Here is an 18,851-nt window from a genome sequence, read left to right as displayed (position 1 = left end):
TGAAGTGAGTTCCTAATTGAGTTCCTTAAGTGAACTTCATCCAGGTCGAACATGCAAGGCTGTCATTGCACCTGCGCTCTCCATATAGTGAACATTATGCAAATACACGCTTTTCATGGACACCTTTGGGAACAAAAGCAAGATAATGAATTATTAAAATGATATATTCTGACTTTAAACCAAGTAAAGGATGAACATTTGAGTTAAATAATAAATTGTAGCCATTATTTTCATAGATAGAAGCTCTTACCACTATCAGATTTCATCTGCATCCCACATATCCAGTCCCCATTTTTAATGGACCCCTTGGACGCTCAACTCTCTCTTTGTGACAAGTGGTCGCTGTCATTTCCTTGTATTCCTACTTCGCTTGCTCCTACATCTCTGTTTTATCATTGACTCCAGAATGATCTTCCCTTCACATGGAATGAAAGAGCAAATGCTGGTCACACCCAACTCCATCATAAGAATGTATGATCAGGAATAGGCCTCCAACTTTGCTGCTATTTACAAGATCACGGCTGCCCTTGTGTATCGTCTCCATTCTCCCAAACACGGCACACATTCCTTGATTGCCATGAGATAAAGAAAGATCTTGCCAGTCTTAAATTTATTCACTAATTGTGCTCTCAGCAATTTTGTGGTGGAGAATTCAAAAGATTTACAACCATCGGAGCAGACAAACCTCTCATCTCTGTCTTAAATGACTATTTATTTTTCATATGTTGTCCCCGTTTTGCCCAGCCAAAGTACTCAACCTCTGTTTGTCTTCCTGTTGAACCGTCTTCTGGTGTTCTGAGAAATGTCTGAGATTTTGCTAATTGAATTATTATGCTAAATCTGTTTATCTCCACTGATGCTGCATGGTCTGCCTTGTAGTTCCAGAAAGAATGTTAATCTTACCATCAGAATAGTTTGTGTCAATTAGACCACCGAGCACTCTGATAATGTCCAGAGTCTCAGCACAAATTAGTTAGCATCTCAAAAAAAAAAAGTCCCAATACTTTTTCTATTGAAATCTGGCTGTTTCAACTTAGGAGAAGGAAACTGCCTCCTCAGACGTGGAAACCAATACTGATCACAATTCTTCCTCTGTTATTTCATCAACGTTCTATTGCTTTCTGTTTGGAGGCGGGAATAGACTGCAGGGAGGATGAGTGAACTAACCAAAATACCATTGTATGGACAAGTAGGTGGAGAATAGCCAAACATTGTACTAATGACCATTTGGGCATATATATTGTTCTCTGTAAGAATCAGGGATACATGTTGCCTTTCTGATGCCAAAGTTAAGGCCATCTCTTCTGAGAAATAGAGGAAATATTAATGAGATGGAAATATCCAGTTATTAGTGTGCACATATGTACCGACGATGAACGTGGACTGGAATATTTGTTTTGCTGAGAAATTATCAGCAGCTTGTTGCTGAAGTAAAAAATAGCAAACCGACAAAAGCAGCAATTGTAGATTATTCTATGATATGATTTGCCTATGCCAATTTGCAAGTGAGCTAAGTGAAAATTATCAAAGATTGAATAAAATTAGAGGTGAATGCCTGGCTTTATGATTGAGGTCAAAGGATTGGGCGATGATTCATGGACCACTGTCTCCAGTGCTGGGAAAGAGAGAACTGTTCCATTGGAATGGGCTTCGTTAGAACTATACTAGGACCAATATCTTCTCGAATAATATAATGAGTATGGTAGATAGAGGTAAAAACTAATTGTCAAATTAAGGGGTAAGTCTAAAGGAAGCTTATAAAATATGAAGAAGAATTCAGATAGAGGAGGTTCCAGATGGTGAAGAGGTGAACAATAATCAAGGGTGGGTCAGAAAATATAAGCAAATACTGTGCGGCAGAAACTAGAGCCAAAGTAAGTCAAAACAGTGGAAAGTCAAAGCATAAGGCTCTTTACCTGAAGACATGCAATATTTGGAACAAGATAGATGAGTTGATTGAACAAATGGAAATAGCTGACAGGTATTACAAGACGTAGTGACTTGATGAGCAAAACTGTGAATTCAATATTTCTGAGCATTCACCATTCCTGAGACGAGGCAAATAGTAAAAGACGTTGGGATGGTGTTAATAATAACTTAAAGCACAGTATTGGTGTGGACACAAAAGTGATACAAGTGCAATACACGGTGACTTTGAAGCAGTTTGGTTGGAACAAACAAATAGCAAGGGGAAGGCGTAATATATGGGCGTTGTCTATAGGATCTCAAAGAGTTGTCTCATTGTAGCAACAAGAATAAACTTGGCTATAACGGTGTGTGCGTAGGGCTCTATAATGATCATGGGTGATTTTATTCTGCTCCTCAACCGAACAATTCAGCTGAGCAAAGATGACACCGAAAACAATATTGTAGAGTACATCAGAGATTGTTGATTGGAGCAGTACACTGCACTGTCTATCCAGAAACAGGCTATGTAAAAATGAGTAATGTGTCATATGACGGAATAATAAAGATGTCTTGCAGTTAATGACCCTGTTGCAGGTAGTGATCAAAGTAGAATGAAATTTCGAATTCTGCCTCAGCTTCAGAGAATTGAACTCTAGTCTTAAGCCAGTGTCCCCACCTTAAGTAAGGGCAATTACAGACACTTTTTGGAAGATTGGCTCAATTCTTTTTTACTGACAAAAGGAGTAAGTCAATGGATGTACAGTGGTCAAAACTTAAAAAAAAAAGATATTTAAGAGTGTCAGCAAAATCATTCCAATCAAAAGATATGACTTGTTGAACTAGGTTGATGAGAATAATCCCCAGAGTGAAGAACGTGTGTTATGTACAAACGTTAAAACTGGAATTTAAAAGAATGAGAGGGGTTCTTATTGAAAGAGGCAGAATTCTTGAGAGGTTTGACAGGGTAAATGCTGAAAGGATGTTGCCATCATGGGATAGTTGCAGACGAAAAGTCATTGTTTCAGAATTAAAGGACATCAATATAACACTGAGATGAGAAGAATTATTTGTTTCTGTCAGATCTTTGTGCATATTGCGCATTGCTTTACACAACGTGTGGTAGGGTTGCTGTCAGATATGAAATGTTGAGATAGCTAGATTTTGATCAGTAGGAGAGTTATTGTCCCAATTTCCATTGACTGTAGTTTTCTTGGGGTTCCTTGATACCACACTCAATAAAATGAGACCTTAATGTCAAGGAGAGTTACAGTCACCTCCACTCTGGAAGTCAGCTCCTTTGGTTAAGGTTGTAATGAGACCAGAAGGCAAATGTCGGGAAGGCATGCCTCAGTTATACAGGACATTGGTGAAACTGCATTTGGATTCTGTGCACAGTATTGGTTACCACAATCAAGCGAAAATGCAAATACATTGGAGGCAATTGAGAGAATTTGAAGTACATTAACAATTGTAATTGATAAATTGGTCTTGTGAGGAAAGGTTGGACAGTATAGACTTGCATCCATTAGAGTTTAGAGAATAACAGCCAATTTGAATAAAGCATCAAAGTTCATGACAAATGTTGACAGGTTACACATGAAAACGATCTGCCCTCTTTGAAGATCGGATCTGGAAATAAAGTTAAAAACTGGAGAAGACTCATTGCAAAACAAAGAACAGGTGAGGGTAATGAGCCTTTGCAACTCTTCTCTGGAATGTTCAGGGAAACTGTTTTTGAATATCTTTACACAGATGTAGACAGGTTCTTCACAAACACTCAAGCACCTGCTTATCAGGGTGAGGTGGAAATGTAGATTTGAGGTTAAAATCTTAAGATGTGGCAGAGCAGTTTTGAGCTGCTGAATGGTCTCCTCCCCCCCCCCCCCCCCCACCCACACACACACCCCATATTTGTTAGAAAACTGAATTAGATTTGTTGACAGAAAAGAGTAAAACTTGTCACTTTACATTTGCTTTATTAGTCACATGAATAATTATTGAAAATTGGTCATGCACTCTATTTTTCAACTGTTCTCCTACCTTGACTGAGTCACCCCATAAATATATGCGTTTGTACAACAGCTTATTTCTGCCAACATCAATCCTACATTTTGGAAGATATAAAAGGAATCGTTGAAGTTCTGTGGACAAACTCCAGTAATTTTATAATATAAGAAGTTTAGAACATATAAGAACTACAGGAGTATGAAACTTCCAGATATGGTGAAGAGTAAAATCATAGACTTTCTTCTGCTCTCAATTTCGGGTCATGGTGATCATATGTCTTGCTCTGATCTTCCAATATCTTACGGACTTGACTTCTAACTCAAATACATCTGACTGTGAGGGCATTTAACAATAAAATCAAGGCATATGGGACTGATGGGATCAAAACTCTATCAAACCAGCTAAAGTCTACCCAACCAGGATCATTATAACGGCTTGGTTTTTCATTAAAAAGCCTGGTAACTTTATCAATTATCTTTGCAGTTTTGTATACAAAGTTAAAACGTATACCTTTTAAATAAAGCAAAATGCATGTTGTTGCTAGAACTACACTGACAGTTATCTTGGTTGCAATATTTTGTCTTCAACTTTTGATGACAAATAACCACAAAGCAATCCAAGGAGAAAGTGATGGTGAACCAGACAGAACAGTCTCTAGATGCATAAAGCAGGACAATGATAACAAGGCATACTGTCGTGACATCCACAAATGATCCTGGAAAATACTACTATCTAATTCGCAACCGTATGACCTCTACAATAATGAATGGTAGATCTGTTGTTGCCAGGTCACAAGGTAGCAAGTGGTACAGGTGGAATGACCACATTTTCCCGAGAAGAAGATCAGAATTGCCCTACATTAGCTATAAAGATAAGAAAGGAAAACAGGTTACTGGCCATATACTTTCCTTTTCCGAGTCCTCGAAGTAACAGCAGGATATCTAGCACCAAAATACTTATGGCAGGCTTTAGAGAATTTAAAAAAAATCTCCAACCAGACTCCAATCTGTTTACAGTTTCACAGAGTTGACACACGGGATGAATAGACACTCATTGCCTGGAGATACATTGCAAATTTACACGTTTTGTTGAAGCTGGAACCCTCAAGAAGAATAGCAAACAATAATTAATTAAACTAAAAGATCGTGGAATTCAATGATATAGAGGGAGCTAGATGTCGCCGTATGCAAAATACAGAATATTGTTGTAGAGGTGCATCGAGTGATTCAATAGGAAAGTAAATTTTAAAATTAATTGCAGAGGAATCGATTATAAGAGAAGGGAAATATGACGATGCAAAGAGCACAGAGTGCAGTTTTTATCTCCTTTCCTAAAGAATGATGTAACTACAGTAGAAGTTCAATAAAAGATTGACTTGACTGATTTCCAGTTGAGTAGGTTGGCCGATATCATTTGGAGCTTAGAAGAAGGAATGGTGATCTCATTGAAATATACAAGATTTTGAGACGATGTTGAGAGCACTACTTCAGTAAGTCATGGTCATATATAGACCTCAGAGCGCTGCATATCTGCTAAGAAATCGGATGTAATGTTGTTTGAGAGGATGTATCCTCTTCTGGGTTAACATGGGACAAAGTTTCTCTCACTAGCTACCTGAGGAAGGATCGAGGCTCCAAAACCTGTCACATTGCAATCCAGTGTTGTGTGAATTTTGAGTTTGTCCAAAACCAGTCCAATACCGGCACCTCGACATCATGTCACAAAGGGACACGGCTTTGCAATAAGGGGTCTTCCATATAAGTCTGAGAAAGGGAGATTTCTTTCATCTGAGAAATTCTCTTTTCTTCAAGGAACAGCTGAAACTGATCCATTTGGTGCACTCAACGCTGATATCGAGATCAGGGATTGAAAAGGGAGCATGATCATTACTGGGGATTGGAATGAAAGCCAAGCTCAGAACATGAACAGATCATCTGTGCATTACTTATATCAAATGATATGGGAAGTTCAAGGGGCTGACCTCGCAACGTTGTCCTGAATTAGGACATAACCTAGCAGTGTAACTTTTTTCTGATTGGCGAGCTTTTCCCCATTTGATGCTACACTAAATTGTTTCAGTCCTAGTAGTAACACACTCACAGCACAATTTGACATCGTCTGTGTAAAGTCATCAAGGTCCAACTGGACCATAGGATTGTCCTTTTTTTAGAGAGAGAGAGAGAGAGAGAGAGACAACTGGTAATCATTTAACCTGAGGATCCACATGTGGCAGGATGGCTCAATGGTCAGCACTGCTGCCTTACAGCACCAGGGACCTGGGTTCTTTCCAGTCTTGGGCGACTGTCCATGTGGAGTTTGCACATTTTCCCCGTGTCTGCATGGGTTTCTTCTAGTTGCTCCAGTTTGCTCCCACAATCCAAAGCTGTTCAGGTCAAATGAATTGGCCATGCTAAATTGCCCATAGTATTCGGGGATGTGTAGCTTATTTGCATTAGTCAGGGGCATGTAGGTTAGCAGAATATGTCTGGGTGGGTTACTCTTCGCTGGGTCGGTGTCGACTTGTTGGGGCAAGTGACCTGTTTCCACACTGTAAGGATGCAATGAAATATGTACGACATCCTTCAAGCAAATGGAGATGTTGAGCAGGAGGGTCGTTTGTGGCCATCTCAGATGGTGTGGAAATTGAAACCGCTTTCTTGGAATTACATTCCATTGAAAACTAGCCACACAACCTAACCAACCCCCTGCACTGAATCATGCTTCGAATCATAATGTGATCACTGTGTCTGGATGGTCTACTTTACTGAATGATTCCCATGCAGTATAATTCTGTAATGACAGACCCTCCGAGTAATGCATCCTTTCAGTGGTGGTCATATACCCAGTATTCCACCATGGAAAATAATTTGCCTTTGCAGAACGGTTTTATTCTCAACTTAGGGATGGAATTAAAGCAAAGGACTAATTCAGGAAATTTGATTTAACATTGACAAAGTTTTACAGGCAGGTCACTGTTTTTCAGAATGCAACATTATGAGACATTGACTAGAGCCAAAGAAATGTTCTTCAATGTATTTACACAGCGTCAAGGCTCATAGTCACTTATCAGGAACACCAATGATGGCAACGGCTACATGGTACATTTTCCTGATGATGTGAAACGCTTGCATGGTTTTCTGTGTGAAATGATGTGCCCGTTCAGAGGGAATACATTCTCCTATCTCTTTCATTTATACTTAGTGGAGATTTCCATGGGAGCATTGATGTTGTAACATCACGCAAGTGCACCATTGCCTTTTAAAATGTAAAATGCTAAAATCGATTGCAGCAGCGTTAACTCTGTTATGATAATAAACATTTTGTGCTGAAATTCGACTGGAAGTCCCAAAGTCAACCAATTCTGATAACACGAATTAGCCAAAGAAGGTGGACACAGTTCTGTCTTAGCAACTGAGCTTTCTTTTAAACACAATATGACCCAGCTCACGATTGAATTTTGTTTCAAGGATGTCCTAGTCGCTGAGGTGGCCCTCAAACTGATGCACTCCTTTATGTTGTCACGCTTCTTTAACCATTCACAACCATTCCTGTTCCTCAAAGTGATGCTGTCTCTCGAATAGGTATAGTCCCTCAAAACTAATATTATTCCTCAAACTGGTATACTTCATGCAAGTGATACAGACTTTCAAACCACTACAGGCCCTCAAACAGTTATGGCATATCAACAATTTCAAATTATTTAAACTGATACTAACCATTAAATTGATGCAGACCATCACACTGATACAAACTACTCCAAATGATTATAACCCATCAATCTGATATAACTGCGCCAAAGCTGCCACAGCCTGTTAGGGCTGCCCATGGCATTAGCTGCAGAACATGACTGATAGTACGTAGAAAGCTTAGGAGAGTATTTGATCAATGCAATCTTTGCGAATAGAACAACAGTAGCTCTATAGACCTAAGGTAACAGAGCTGAGATAGAGCATGAAGCTGCACTTGTTTATGCATAAGATATCGATTAGAGCATTTTACACTAAATTTACTGAGAGAATCTCTCTTCAATTTTTTTTAAAAATCAGTTATTATAATACTAATAGTAGGTTTGAGTTAATGAGAGACATAGATTCTGATATGATTGTAGATCAACCCATACACCTGTACCTAAAACTCATGAATAGTATTCGAGGAAATGATTTAAATAAAATTATGAGGGCAAACAAATCTCATACATTAAAAGCAGGAAGAATTGAAACACAGGTGCAGAAACTAGCAGAATGTGGATATTATGAATATGGAATAGGACAACAAAGCAAAAGGATAGGAATGCCTAGTTATAATGGTGCAGCTGCTAACTGTCTGGAAGGAATGTTTTCAATACAGTGTCTATTGTGAAATGCTCCAAGAAGGGAGGTAAAAGAGTCTGGGAAACATCATGAGACAAATTGAGGCACGGAGGTTGACCATGAGTCTGTCCATCTGTGGCCGTTCAGTCCTATGATTAACTTTGTTGTTAATATATGTAGTTAATTAATAACATGATTGGGTTGGAAATGTTGAAGGTGGGATGAGACAAATGTATAAAAAATTGTTTTCCTTTGGTGGTGAAGACGTCTCTGGATTTTCAGGTGATGTCTGCCCTCGGCTTGATTGTAAAACATTATTTGATGTTGGAAGTGAACTCCTGGGTGTCGAGTGACTCATTGTGTAATTCCACGCCAACAATTTGCCGATTCCTGTCTTTGATAAGGGCCGCCATACAAAGACCCTTAAACCGAATTTTACTGTCTATTTATCGTCCGTTTTCCTTTCCTCATCATGCTAGCTAGTCACGTGCCAATGCCCTCCTCTTGAGTTTGGATGGTTAAAATGATTTTCACGCCATCAATCCTCTTGATAGCGTCAACAGTATCTGAACTCCTCCTACTATATGAGATATTATCCTACTCTGGAGGTTATATTCGCATTAATTCTCCAATTCCATATTTTCTCCAATCACTTTTCTGCCTGCAATTTTCGTTCTGTATCTTCTTGTAGGACTTTTATTTTCTTTTATAGTTGATGGTAGCAGTTTGCTGTCTGACCTAACTTCTATCGAAGCTTCCCATGATGTTCACTGAAGTGCGGAATAGAAGCCACTTTTATTGCTTTGTAACCCATGAGGCTGTGTGAAGTGTATCAGATGCTGTAAAACTTCCAGTTCTCGTTGTCTTTTTGTGTATTACGGAGATGGCTGAGAGAAACTGACATACTTGGGCGGGGGGTGGGGGTGGGATGCTGTTGAGGCGAAGTTTATGAAATGGAATAGAGCAAATTAAGCTTCACATCTGTATGACATTTTGGTGTACAAACATAATACTTTCCTCTTCACCCGTATCATGAACAGATGAATTGTGAGGGCAAGGTTGATTTCCAGCAGACGCCCTTTAGTTCACCTAAATCCACATTTAACTAGGTCTCCCCGTCTGACTGAATGAAGTATGATAATACTTCCTCTTTGCTCTGTCCAGAAAGAGAGACTCCATACACCGTTTGACTTCGATGTAGTCTTCCTTTAAGTGTCGAAGAGAATAGCTCCTTGGAAAATGCTGATATTGCCTATCTGATAATGAAGATATGTTGCAGGAACTATCAGAACCGTCCCTACATTTGTGACGTTACGACTGGAGATTACTGGCGCAACTCTATTTAGTTTCTTTAATGTACAATCAAATTAATTGCACGACCTACGTACTGTTGACCCATTCACGTACCTCACCCTTTCTTATTCGATGCAAATTGTACCTTACAGTCCTGCCAGCCAATGTCCATAGGCATGCCATAATTGATTTTGTAAAAGATTTCTAGCATTCTCTCATTCTCTTTCAATAAATCGATTACCTGTCGTGGCATGTGCTTCCATTAGGACTTCCCTATCCAGCCGTATCTACGTTACTTTCTGAGCCTGTTTATTACATCTGAGTTTCCTCCACCTGCATTATCAATCCTCTCATAATCTGTTTTGCCTTTGTATCTTTTCATTTGCTCACTATACTCTACATCGAATGTGTTTACTATGGACAATCCGGTATCAAACCCTGTCAATATGGAAATAAAAATCGCCCTCTTGTGTCCAGTGAAAGTATGGTAGTTGCTGATTTTAGTCGTCCCGTCAGCGCTTGGCACAATATTATATTGGTTAAAGTACTATGCATTTTCTTTAAGCTATCTGAGCAATTCTCCGGCATCTCGATAGCTGAAATATGAATCAGGACGGGCGCAATCTCATGATTCACATCATCATCTGATATCTCTCTTTCATTTAACAACACAATCCATTGTCTCGCCCCCTCTGTTAGGATTGGACACTTCAACTTCCTCAGGTTTGTCAGAGAAGGAGTAGGATTGAAAGTGACAAGAAAGGCAGGGAAGCACTCTTATAATGATAATGCTGAAGCCTCCACCTCTGTGTAATATCCACGTTCTGCCACTTTTCTTCAATCATATTTTACCACCGGTTTTGCAGTGAGGTGTGGTGAGAAGCGATGGATGGGGAAACAAAATTACCCGGATGTGTACAGATCCATGAATTCCACTTCCTTCCTCAACACACACGGAGCGGTTATGCCCATTTTACCTTGTACACAATCACTATGCGTTTCTCCGGTAATATCATTAACCATGTATTAAAGCACAACTTTTCAATTTTTGGGACCTTATTCGCGGGTTCACACGCGTTACAAAGAGCCCAAAAGTTTGTAAATTCATAGATGTCATTCATGCCAATCAGCTGATCTCCAATCATTGTTTTTGGTGCTTTTCTCGAATGTTCGGACATTAGAGCCACGCTTCATAGCCGTTGGAATCCCTTCATCCTTGATTCCTTCTCGGATCTGGAAATTTAACACAAGAGACCCAAGGGTCACCTGGTTTACTTTCGGCTTGCTATTTTCCTTTCCTCGTGAAGGATTTTCTCCTGTATATACCGAACACATCCTGGATAGCCAGGAGTTACAATAACTATCTTATTGTCTCTCTTATGACATTATTCACACGTCCCCTTCACATTTGGTTTGTGTTTCTAATATGTCATGTCCAATCATGAAGCCACCTGAAAAATACCACATTCCTGACTGCAATAATATGATTGTCAAAGCTCCAAATAATTATTTCATTCTTCCAATTATGATCTCCTTCTGCATACTAGGCGGTTTTTGTTATGTGGCCTATTTGTACATCTGTCATCTGTTTCCCATCTGTAGATTCAGCAGCTCATTGGTCATTACATTTCATACCTACGAATGCACACCACTTTCGTCACCCGTTGTACAGTTACTGATCTAGGCATGTTGACTATCACCATTATTCTGTCTTTAGGAAGAGTTTTACTATTCTGACGTGTATCAAGCCCAAATAACCGACCTTACTTAGTCCCACTTGTTGCGCCTTTCGGGACTAATTTAAAAACCCGTCCTTCCCAGGTGTTGAAGGACGGTAAGTAGAGCCTCCACGTGTTCAGATTCGGGTTCAGATACTGTCACACGGAGTTACAGTACATAATTCTATGGTTTCACTCATTATTCTTTGGGAAATTTTAGGAATGCTATGAAAACCCTGAGATATTTTTGTCCTTGTATACTGCCTTCTTCTCGCAGTAAGGGCAGAATTGTTCTGGAACTTATGATAAAGTGGAATTTACCTTAACCCGTTTGCTGTATTTTAGATTGAAAAGGTCTCAGGTTTTAGACCATTAAAAATTGTTGCTGGGCTACCTGCACTAGGATGTTCCTTCGGAATTACTTTATTCAGTTCAGTACAATTAATTGTGAACTGGCATGACCCATCTGGATTTTTGACTGGCCGCTTTGCTGAGTTAGTAATGAAAACAGATATTCCTGGAAAACCTCAGCAGGGTTTGTCAGCAGCTATGCAGAGACATCAGAGTTAACGTTTCAGATCGAGTGACCCTTCATCAGAAAGTGGGGAATTGGTAGTGGATATTGTGGTCCTTAGGAGTCCAGGATGCAGAATCACTTTTATGATTTCATCAAATGATTTTGCAGCTTAGGTTTGATGGGATATTGCTTGAGCGGTTTGTGACACGGGCCAGTAACTTGAACAGCTTTAGTATCTTTCACTCCACAATACTGTTTATCCCTAAACCACACGTTTGGATTGCGAAGCTGAATGACCCAAACTTCTCTTCAGCTTTCAAGGGTGCTAACATACCTAATTTCTGAAATATTCCTAAGTAAGATAAAACTACCTCCTCACCTCTGTTTTGTCCATTATTATTCAAAATATTTACCTCCCGTTGTTACCAATTAATACTCTAACTTTATTGTGCACATCTCCTCCCAATGTAGAAACATCTTAATATTTGCACTACCAAACATACATTGGTATCATTGATCCATCCATCTCTATTAATTGAGTCTGACATTTATCTGTTTCTGTCCTCTTTACCAACTCGTTGAAGGTAAATTATACATTTTGTCAGTGATAAGTCTAGACCTGTAACGGACACTGACGTTTTCGAGTCTATGAATGCTTTGCGCAGGCCATCGCTCTGTACAGGTAAGTGTCAGTGTCTTTAACGGGAGCTTCTGCTCCCCATAGGAGTCTGTGCGTTTTCGACAACTGCTCAATGATGTTCAGTATCTGTTGTTTGGTCTGTAGTAATTTGATCTGTCACATAATTGAGCCTTCTTCTTCCCATTTCAACCATTCTTTTCTGACAATCCTTTTGTAAATGTCCCCATTTTTTTTTACAACTAAGCATTTCATATTATCAATATGATTAATTCACTACACATTAGCCTGTGTCTCTGTTATAATAACATTTCTTGTTTCTGCCGCCTTCTACTATGGCTCCTCTTGTCCTCTACAGCTGCTACCTTAGCTTTTTTATGTGTTATCTATCCCAATCGCCCAATTTTCCAAATCGCTCTCAATAACTCGTCCTGTTTTCGGGATTGATGGACGGAAAGGGATAAGCCTGGCCTTAAACATCTAAAGGAATCCTGAGCCGTTACGATTAGCATTGGATATCGCATTATGTACTTTAAAAGTTTCGCACTTCCGATTCCATAATCTCACCCTTTTGTTATGTGACATCAAGAAATAAATTCCAATTTACTGGATCCATTCCCATAGCATTACTGACGTTTGCCTTAAAAGTTTTATATGCCTGTTCCCTTGCCAGTACCCAAATCAATAAAATAAATCTCAAACCGATGCTGCTGGAACAAGCACCCCCTCGAACTCTGCAATATCTCTTTTATGTATGTTATGGCAAATGCGCACTTCCTTAACTTTCTAACCGAATACTCCATTACTATGTCTCGGTTTCAAAGTGGATAGCTGGTTTACCATCTTCAATGTGCCTCCCGGTGTCAATGACATGTATTTGTGCGAGTTAGGCTCGATAATAGGGAGCAGGTTTAATGGCAGGGCGGATGGAAAAACTGTGGTGGGAACATTCTCCTCCCAGGCCACCCCGCCACTCCTGGGGTAACTAGTGCACCTGTGGTAGGAGGTAAATATTCAAATTTAACTGTAGCAGTGGACATGCCAAGAGCCGTTTCCTCAGCCCTTGCAATACTTGGTAATTTCTCCCATTAGTAGACTCCAGTCAGCTTCACATCTTCTCCCTCCTTCGGAAGGTGGGTTCCTAAACTTATTTCAAGGGCTGGTAACACTAGCCGTGCCAATTCTGCTCTCATCACTCTCTGCTTCTCTAATAGTTAATTTAGGCGTTTGGTTAGTATCAGTTGAGCGTGGAGGATGAATATTAAGGTGTTTTCCTTAATTATCTCTTCTTTCTCCCACCAGTCTATTTGCATGTTAATTGTGTCTGCGGGATTTCAGTTTTCATTAATCATTACGTCAATTAACTTCTTATTTCTATCTGTTAAAAATCGGGTCCGGGATCCTTCAGACCCCCAATCAAATTCTTCCTCTCCTATCATGACCATCATTATTGGTTGAGTGGGTAGGAAGTGGGCAAATCTTCAGACTCCAAGTATCAAAAATAAAACGCAGCTCTAAACTCCACACATCTACCTGTTCTCCAACGCTTGTCTGCTGTGGTAACCCAAATCTTGTGCACACGCATTCCATATCCATCAGCAGGGGTGAATCACCTGCACACACACGTCAGATTACCTTCTCGTCTGAGTCGTACTATAAACAAAGGTTCTACCAGCTATCTCTGTAGGACACGGTGTTCCTCAGTTACTGAACCTGTCGGAGCAGCCGCTCACCAGACGGAGCTAGTGACAGTGTCTATGCACCAGTGCCAAAATACATGAACACTGGACCAGCAGGTTTAGGAACAGTTTCTTCCTGGCCATTATTAGACTGAGGAGGAGTCTCTAGCCTCAGATATTGCTAATCTTTCTAACGTATATCTCCCCAGTGCACGGCCTGTGCAATGTAACCTGCCTGCATCTGTCTAAGTCTTTCTGATCTGTGCATTCTTGCTTAATATGGTCTACCTGAACTGCTGGTAAACAATGCTTTTCACTGTACCTCGGTACACGTGAGAATCAATAAAACACTGCTTGATTAAAATCAGTCTGCGCCGACTTTTTCACTGAAGTCCTATGTCGAAGATCAATCTAGAGGTCTCCAACAAGGCACATTGAATTGACCCACCCTGGAGGGATTACCGACTGCAAAGGCGGTTCACCGTGATTGACAACCAACTACATCAATCGCTATCCTGGTATCCCCACTCTTTGAGACTGAACAAACCCCAATTTAGGTTCAGGGATAGGTGCATTGAAGCTAAAAGCTCCAAGCAAGCCAGGCACACAGATGAAATGAACACAAAATAACCTGACTCTTTACTCATCAGTGGTCCTACTTTTGCTCTCCTGCTCACAGTGCCAAATTGTTGACTGGAATGACCAAATGGTTCCCTTGATACCCAATGCATCACTTCCAGCATCAAAGAGTTTATTGAAATCACAGGAGTGGAAAAAACTCTCAGAAAACCCACGGAGTTCTTCAACAAACAAAGGAAAACATAGCTTCGAGTTTTAATACGTTTGTTTCAGTCTGGCCTTTAACGTTCACAAGTTAATCACATTATTATTTAATAACATACATTTCAAATTAAGCTAAATCTATGACTGCGTGGCTAGAAATGGGCACGTTATTGGTCAACTCCGGGTCGTCAATGGTCTCATGATGTTTGCCAAACTTTTCCCTCCCTTCTTGTCGCTTTTCACAATAGACACTGTATTGAAATACATTCCGTCCCAGACATTTTTCAGCTGCACCATTTTTTAAAGCTAGATATCCCTGTCATTATAATCGCTGGGTGTCCTAAAATGTGTTCATTCAATCCACATCCCAAATTCTGCTAGCATCTGTAGCTGTGATTCATTTATCCCTGTAATGATGTAGGGGCTGGTTTTAGTGACTGAGACTGACTTACCCACATAATTATATCCAATTATTTTCCTCTAGTGTTTTTTTGCGACTTCTCTGTTTATCAGTCAATCTGGAACTACTTCGGAATCTATGTTTGTAATTAGTTGATCGATCTTAACTAAAACCGACTATTAGCTTTTCAACAAATTGGTGATTAATTCAAGAGAGATTCACTAATTAAATGTAATGTGAGATTTTCTTATCTATGTCTTTTGAATAAACAACTGCAGCAGCATTTTCAATCTCAGTTCTTCAGTGATAGGTCTACAGAGCCACTATTGCTCTATTTGCGAAAACTACATTAATCAAATATTTTCCCAAGCTTTGTAAGTACATAAAGCAACATTCTGCTGCTAACGCCATGACAGCGCTAAGATAGCCTATCAACCTCATACACTCATCCACTAAATGAATACAGCCCAACAAACTGATATTTCAGTCCCCCAAAACCAATATAGACATCCAACTGATACAGTCTCCATGAACTGATGCAACCTGTAAAACTGATGCAATGCCCCCATTCAGTATCAAGTTGATACAGCCAGCTCCAAACTAAGAGATCCCATCAAACTCTTGTATCCATTCTCAAACTGATGTAGACCACCAAGCGCACACAGTTCCTCAGAATAAAGAGAAGGCCAGTTAGGATTGAGACAAGGAAGAATTCCTCACTCAGAAAGTGGTGACTCTTTGAATTTTTGCTCCTGCCCCCAAAGCGTAGTGGAAGGTCTACCATTGAGCATTCTCAGTGCAAACATTGTTAAGTTTCTATGTACAACAGCGGCACAGGGATAACGCATGGAAAGGCCATTGAAGTAAGAGATCAGCCATGATCTCAGTGAATCTCAGAACAAGCTCAAAGAGACGAAAGGTGATGCTCATGTTTCATGGCTGATGCATTGTGACAGCACATTCCTTTCGTTTTAAAGAACTCCTTGGACACAAAGAGTTTTGCGCTGTTATAATTCCTGTGTCCAGATTGGCGTGTGCAAGTCAGTCAGAGAGGTGAGTAAGGTGTGGAGAGGCATGAGGAATGTTTATGTTTAAATTCATATTTTGTTACTTTGGACACAGAGCTGAACGTCCACATGCAGATTAGATTATTTACAGTGTGGAAACAGGCCCTTCGGCCTAACAAGTCCACACCGACCCGCAACCCACTCCCTGCATTTGCCCCTTCACCTAACACTATGGGCAATTTAGCACGGCCAATTCACCTAACCTGCACATTTTTGGATTGTGGGAGGAAACCGGAGCACCCAGAGGAAACCCACGCAGACACGAGGAGAATGTGCAAACTCCACACAGAGAGTGGTCTGAGGCGGGAATTGAACCTGGGTCTCTGGCGCTGATGAGGAAACAGTGCTAACCACTGTGCCACTGTGCCACCGTGCCACCCACGTAGGCTTTCTGCACAGGCCACTTGGGGTGTTGCAGCCTCTTTGGCTCTTCCCAATGAGGAACGGAGCTCAGCACCTTGTCCATCAGCCCATGCCACTTCCTTTTCAAGCTACTCACTATACTGACTTGGAAATACATCACTGTTCCTTCTATGTCACTGCACCATAATCGCGAAATTCCCTTCCTAACAGCATTGTGGATCTGCCTACGCCACGTGGAGAGCAGCAGTACAAGAAGGTACCTCATCACCACCTTCTCAAGGGGCAACTAGGGATAATAAGTGAGGTAAAAACAATGACTGCAGATGCTGGAAACCAGATTCTAGATCAGTGGTGCTGGAAGAGCACAGCAATTCAGGCAGCATCCGACGAGCAGCAAAATCGACGTTTCGGGCAAAAGCCCTTCATCAGGAATAAAGGCAGAGAGCCTGAAGCGTGGAGAAATAAGATCGAGGAGGGTGGGGGTGGGGAGAAAGTAGCATTGAGTACAATAGGTCAGTGGGGGAGGAGATGAAGGTGATAGGTCAGGGAGAAGAGGGTGGAGTGGATAGGTGGAAAAGGAGCTAGGCAGGGCGGACAAGTCCGGACAGGTCAAGGGGACAGTGCAGGCTGGAAGTTTGAAACTAGGATGAGGTGGGGGCAGGGGAAATGAAGTCCACATTGAAGCCCTGGGGTTGAAGTGTTCCGAGGTGGAAGATGAGGGGTTCTTCCTCCAGGCGTCTGGTGGTGAGGGAGCGGCGGTGAAGGAGGCCCAGGACCTCCATGTCCTCGGCAGAGTGGGAGGGGGAGTTGAAATGTTCGGCCATGGGACGGTTTGGTTGATTGGTGTGGGTGTCTCTGAGATGTTCCCTAAAGCTCTCTGCTAGGAGGCGCCCAGTCTCCCCAATGTAGAGGAGACCGCATCGGGAGCAACGGATACAATAAATGATATTAGTGGATGTGCAGGTAAAACTATGATGGATGTGGAAGGCTCCTTTATGGCCTTGGATAGAGGTGAGGGAGGAGGTGTGGGCACAGGTTTTACAGTTCCTGCGGTGGCAGGGGAAAGTGCCAGGATGGGAGGGTGGGTCATAGGGGGGGCGTGGACCTGACCAGGTAGTCACGGAGGGAACGGTCTTTGCGGAAGGTGGAAAGGGGTGGGAAGAGAAATATATCCCTGGTGGTGGGGTCTTTTTGGAGGTGGCGGAAATGTCGGCGGATGATTTGGTTTATGCAGAGGTTTGTAGGGTGGAAGGTGAGCACCAGGGGCATTCTGTCCTTGTTACGGTTGGAGGGGTGGGGTCTGAGAGCGGAGGTGCGGAATGTGGACGAGATACATTGGAGGGCATCTTTAACCACGTCGGAAGGGTAATTGCGGTCTCTAAAGAAGGAGGCCATCTGGTGTGTTCTATGGTGGAACTGGTCCTCCTGGGAGCAGATGCGGTGGAGGCGGTGGAATTGGGAATACGGGATGGCATTTTTGCAAGGGATAGAGTGGGAAGAGGTGTAATCCAGGTAGCTGTGGGAGTCGGTGGGTTAGTAAAAAATGTCAGTGTCAAGTTGGTCGTCACTAATTGAGATGGAGAGGTCCAGGAAGGGGAGAGAGGTGTCAGAGATGGTCCAGGTAAATTTAAGGTCAGGGTGGAATGTGTTGGTGAAGTTGATGAATTGCTCAACCTCCTCGCGGGAGCACGAGGTGGCGCCAATGCAGTCATCAATGTAGCGGAGGAAGAGGTGGGGAGTGGTGCCGGTGTAATTACGGAAGATCAACTGTTCTACGTAGCAACAAAGAGACAGGCATAGCTGGGGCCCATACGTGTGCCCATGGCTACCCCTTTGGTCTGGAGGAAATGGGAGGATTCAAAGGAGAAATTGTTAAGGGTGGACCAGTTCGGCCAAACGAATGAGAGTGTAGGTGGAAGGGTACTGTTGGGGACGTCTGGAGAGGAAAGAAACGGAGGGCTTGGAGGCCCTGGTCATGGCGGATGGAGGTGTAAAGGATTGGATATCCATGGTGAAGATGAGGCGTTGGGGACGGGGGAAACGGAAGTCTTGGAGGAGGTGGAGGGCGTGGGTGGTGTCTCGAACGTATGTGGGGAGTTCTTGGACTAGGGGGGATAGGACAGTGTCGAGGTAGGTAGAGATGAGTTCAGTGGGGCAGGAGCATGCTGA

The 18,851-nt window shown here is 41.7% G+C and overlaps 1 pseudogene; it reads right to left on the bottom strand.

Moving 5' to 3' along the window:
* LOC148140632 (uncharacterized) overlaps positions 1–18,851 on the bottom strand; it is a 42,236-nt pseudogene that overhangs the window by 17,085 nt on the left and 6,300 nt on the right.

The sequence above is a fragment of the Chiloscyllium plagiosum genome, unplaced genomic scaffold (assembly GCF_037043375.1).
Source record: "Chiloscyllium plagiosum isolate Xiang-an unplaced genomic scaffold, Cpla_swu_hap1 HiC_scaffold_35, whole genome shotgun sequence".
Lineage (NCBI taxonomy): Eukaryota > Metazoa > Chordata > Chondrichthyes > Orectolobiformes > Hemiscylliidae > Chiloscyllium > Chiloscyllium plagiosum.
Note: the sequence above shows the minus strand (reverse complement) of the source record. Positions and strands in the feature narration are given on the sequence as shown.